Genomic DNA, 6000 nt, shown 5'->3' with positions numbered 1-6000 from the left:
CAACCAGTCTGCCACTCTCTTGAATTCGCCATCTATCTACGCTCTCTCTGTACTCTTTGGATTCTATCAGTACAGCAGTGGCTTAAGAACTAAACTTCGCAATCTTATTTGGTAATGTATCTAAATTGTTTTATATTTATTTCTTTAACTGAAACTTACTTGGTTGAATAGTCATATTTCTTCTTGTGAACTAGATTTAAATAATTATATTGTTTATTGATGTGATAGAAGTAACAGTACAATTATTTTTTTAAGGGGTGGTGGGGTTCTCATTGCTTTTCGAAAAGATACAATTTCTTACCGAATCACTACCGTATCTAATAATTCCATAGAATATCTATTTGTTAGCTTTCTCTATTCTAACACCAACTATATTATGTTGTCTCTTCTGTTTATTTACCTCTCTATAGTCCCTCTTACTTATACGAATCACACATGGAAATCATTGAATCCCTAGTTCATGCGAACCCCAACATTTCATATATCTTCTCTGGAGACTATAATTTACCATGCATCACATGGTCAAATGAACCTGATGAATTAAAATTCTCTTCGTCCTCGAATACTGAAATACTTCTAGCTCTTGCTTTCCTGAGACTTTCACATTCTTAAACTTTTTCAAACATAACTTTGTTTTCAACTCAACTCAGTCCTTGCTTTACTTTATATTTTTTAATACTGCCAACTTTCTTGTTGAAAGGTATCTTAACTATTTCGTGCCTGTGACTCCTTCCGCCTAGTCTTAGAGATCTCACTTCAGACCACCCTTCCTCTCACAAATTTTTTGACTTTGTAAGGCAACCGACCAACTGCTCCAAAATGATATCTTCAACTAACTATTTCAGTTGGCCGCAACATTACAGAACGATACTAACTAGATGCCAACTCAGCCACTTATTGCCTAATTACACTTTGCATTCTTCCATACTTAATTTCATCCCCGGAATCCTCTTTGCCCCGTCTAAGTTTCCTCCGTAGTATACTAGTGAACTAAAATCGTAGGTGTTCAATAAAAAGTGTGCGCATGCAGCTTACAAGTCAATGAAGACTATTTTCAATTTTCACAGCAACGTACTCGATTTAAATATCTATCTAAAAAATGCCATAAGGACTACCTACTTCGTACTGAATCTCAAATTAACAGCAACCCGCGTAGCGTCAGGAAACTTGTACGCAAGAGCAGTTCTAATTCAGGATTACCCAATCTTATGCATCTAGACGACTAAGATTTCTCAGGAATTGAGCAAAAAGCCAATATATTCTCCACTTACTATTTTTGTACATCTTGTGTTGTTTAAAGTTGTGAAGTTAAGACTTAAAACTTGTGAACATTTTAATGATGTGTTGCAGACTGTCTTTGATATTATTAATGATGTATCAAAACTTGTTCAAGATTATACACACGTACGATGTGGCAAATTTTCATTCAAATATATTTAAATGCAAATACAATGCTTTATAATTTTTAAATCATTTTTATTTTAGTTAAGTTTCAAGTCCGTTAATTTTTGGATTAGTGTAACCCCATAATAACGTCATGGTCAACTGGTCAAGACACAAGACAACCTTTTTTCCACCTTTAATACAACATTCTACATTTCAATGGTACTCAATATCCTTCTTAAAAATACTATGAAAAATAATATAATAATATTCTAAATAAATTTAATGACTTTTATTAATTTAATTTCCACCTTAGCAAATGTTGTCACTGTTGAATATTAGATATTTTTGGTTCTCAATATGTTCCAAAATACTTCAGCCTCTACAATTGAGTTGTACCATTAATTAATTTAAATAATGGTGAACATCAATGTCTATTATATTCAATGATCAACTGAATATTACATTTAGACAGGAATTTAATATTGATACAAAATTAGATCTATTAGGTATGGGTATTAAAAAATACATAGACTATTTTTTAATACCTTTACAGATAGCACCATTTGTTATATTTTTCCTCGTATAATTTTAAAACACAATTATGAATTATTGCTTTGATTGTACGTACTATACTGAACTAATTATTAAATTAGTTAGTGTTATTTTGATTTTTAACAGAGGCAGTGAGTCAAATGGAGGTCTAACCACTCCATAAGCCATCAAGCCAGCTTCCAATAATATTTTTTGTTAAGTATTTGGTTTATATGTATATTATTAATAAAGAATATGATTTAATTTTAATTTCTGCATTTTATCTTTATATTTTTATCAATGTTGTATTCATCTTAATATTATGTTCCTGAGTAATTTTGTCCAAGATTATTGACAATGTACTCTAGTTATAGTAGTTTGAAACTATTTAAGACTGCAGTTAATTGAAATAACTTTTTTTTTCTATATACATAATCTACGCAATAAGTATTATAATACAATTGCATTAATTTAGTTGGGAACTAGTAAGTTCTAGTATCCTAGGCGTGTCCAGACCTCCATGGCTGGGGAAATAAATGGAAAAATTTTATTTTTTACATGCTACGTATTTTACATAACTACCTAATATTTGTGACTCTTTTCACACAGTATTACAATATAAACACCTATAACTTTGTATGTAAATATGTAAACACCTACAATTTGTATTGTTAAATAATTGCTAGTATATAAAACAAACCATTAATGTTATTTGAAGCTCAATTTAGCACTTACCCATTAAAAATTGAATATGAAAAAATTACAATAAAATTATTATTGTTATAAAATGATTTAAATTGGAAAATTGTTTCTTTTTTTTAAGTACAAGTAATTTTAATGAATAAGTGTAAAAATAACAAATATTAAAATACAGTCAATGAAAAAGTTCTTTTTACAATTCCATACGCCAATCTACAAGTTTTAGTAATTTTAAAGTTTCAATTCGATCATCAATTATTTTAGACAGATTCCCTATTCAATACTTATTATTAACAATGCCTCCAAATGCTCTTGGAGCAATGTGCTTCTAAGTTTTGTTTTAATGAAACTCAACAAAATATCTCTTACACAAACAATTTATACTGGACAGTTACTAATTCTTTTAAAACTTGATAGATATTTTTAAATATGGCATCTTTTCAAAAACAACTAAATACCATCCAATTCTCACATGTTTTTATTTTTTCTATACATATAGAATAATTTGCTTTGGAGTAAACTAATCTCAGCCTCTTGCTTATTTAAATTGCAATCCAAATATTAAGGACAAATTTGTTGACATTCTTTTTCATCTTCTTACAAGACAAACCTATTCATATTCAGATATGGTGTACCTATTTAATTATTATATTATAATATTCTAGTTTACAAATTGCATAAATATATATATATATATATATATCATAGACTAAACCTGATATACTTGGTATATATCCATTGAAAACTGGATAAAATTTTAATATTTTAATATAGATAAAGAGATGGTTGAACCCTCCAATACGTGGCTGGGTAGGCATCAGCCCACCTTGCCTTCCCTAGTAAATGCATCTATATCCAGCATAAGATTCTAACCAAATTTTTATAGGAGTTAATAACAAAAACTAATAATTTCTGTACAAAATTATGGATTTTAATATAATGACGAATCAGTGTCTTCTATTTGCTTTTGTGTACTAGCACTAGTTTTTATTTTTGTCAAAGCAGGGTTTAATTTTGATAATTTTTCTGAATACTGAACTCATGACTTGTAGTTAATAAGTGATCACGGCCAATGCAAAAGTATTTTGTAGCTAAATGTTACACTTAACTTTAGCTATATTTTTGAATAAAAGTACTAGAAGAGGTATAAATATTAAAAATTGAGAACGCTGACTGTCATAAAGCAACATTTATAGAACAAAACCAATATTTATTTAAAAACTGGCGTTTAACTAGAATAAATATTAGTCATGGGTAGCTAAGGTAATATTCGAGGAATGACCATTGAACAAACCAATATAGTTGAACTTGGTTAACTTAAACTTTTTTGGCTCAAAATCGTTAATTCTTGGAATTTTTTCAGATGAATGTAAGACCAAGCAAGTAAAAAAATACATATGTAAGTTCCTAAACAGATTCATAATATTTGAATAGATAAATAATAATTAATGCCCAGCGCACTCGGTTAGGTTCGCAGTACGTTATTATACTAAGGCAAGTCAAAAAACAAATAAAAATATTAATGGCATAAATGGATTGAAAAAATTAAGCATCGGTATCTGCAACTAGAGTTCCAATGTTGGGGGTGCTACAATTGCTACAGTTATGAATCTCTTACATAGCCCCCTGATAATACATATTAGTGGCCTAGGGCTAGGATTTTGTAGAATTTGCATTTTCTTTCATAGTACTCCAGGACATAGCTAATCAAAAACAAAATTTGATTCATTCATCACAGAGTTCAAATATGCAATTTTGTTTTTGCTTTTTTTTGCATTTTCTTATGATATTCGTAAATAAATGCTTTTTTGGTACTTTTTTTATCAGTTTATTAGCTTTTTAATTAGTTTCTATTAATGACACGCATATTTGACATTTTTAGAACATTTATGTACATATTTATCTAAATTATTATTTATTAATTAATTTTAATTGTATTATATTATATATAATTCGTGATTTCGTAGGGAAATATTATCGCCTTATCGGAAAATATTTCTGAAAATAGATTCTTAGATTTGTCAGTGATTACCGAGTGGGGAGTCGTGGTTACGTAATACGTTGACTGTCTGAACTTCGGATGCAATAGGAATGATATTTATTGACTTGTTTACTATGTCTAAATTTACAATAATATTATTTAGCATTTAGAATTTCTATGGGGGTTTATATTCATTTTAGATGATTTTCTTCGTACAACACTTTGCTCACTGATAATCGCAGATAATTTATATTTGAAAATTTGAAAGAGTCCCTAATAGTACAATGCAACAATAGAAATGAAATTGAATAGTATGTATCTATTAACATTAAATAATATTTAAAATTTTAAGTTTTTTATAATAATTTTTTTTATCATTTTTTTAGAATGATTGTGTTGAATACAGAAAATTAAAATATCTTATTGTCTTATTCAATATTTATATAATAAACAGGTACCTAAAATTTAATAAAACCATTTTTAATTTATTTTTTTCAATATTTATCAGCTAAACTTAAAAATGTTCATGTCTTTTTTAATTGCATTTTCCTGGTTAAAATGCTTTTTTTGTAGCTTTATTAGCAATTTTTTAATTCCTTTATTTTAGGTTTTTAGAGCTTCATTTTCCTAGCCCTACGATATTACCAATAGGCAATATTTAGATGATACTATTATTCACAACACAATTATTAGAAAAAAAATGCAATACTTATAATTTTTTAAGTATAGTATTTTATAATATTAAAATATTAAATGTTGAACATAATGTCCTAATGATAATAACAAAGTGTTCAATATTTCATCTGGAACAATGTCATTAGTTAAGTCTGGTAATGGTAACTAAATGGAAATTTATTAAAATATTTGGTTGAGTTCTTTTTTGTTTTGACACTTTAAAAATTATATTTTTAAATAGTTTGTCTTAAATATCATTTTTGTAGTATGAATATGAACATAGAGAGTTAGGCAACCTTTTTTCACAAAATCGTACTATTTTTAAGTCTTCAAAATAATTCTGAAAATATTTTATCTATTCTCATATTTTAAAATGACTCAATGCCACTATTAATAACAATTTCTGTCTTCTCTGATGTAACTATTTGGGATTGGAGTATTCTTCTGAGCATAACTATAACTCCCTTTTAAAACAATTACTAAAATTATAAATTTACATTTTGTAATTTGTGATTATAATACAATAATAATATTTCCATTAGAATAATTTCTAAAAGATATTTGTACAGGAATTTTATACTTGAGTAATTAAATATTGAGATAACACCTGAAATGGTGAAATATTATATTGTTTGATACACAAAATAAAATATAAAATATAAATATATAAAATTAAATTGTTATTTTTTAGTATTATTACAAAAATTCTCAATTTTGAATAAATGATC

This window comes from Myzus persicae, unplaced genomic scaffold (assembly GCF_001856785.1).
Source record: "Myzus persicae strain clone G006 unplaced genomic scaffold, MPER_G0061.0, whole genome shotgun sequence".
Classification (NCBI taxonomy): domain Eukaryota; kingdom Metazoa; phylum Arthropoda; class Insecta; order Hemiptera; family Aphididae; genus Myzus; species Myzus persicae.
This window is presented reverse-complemented; position numbering follows the sequence as displayed.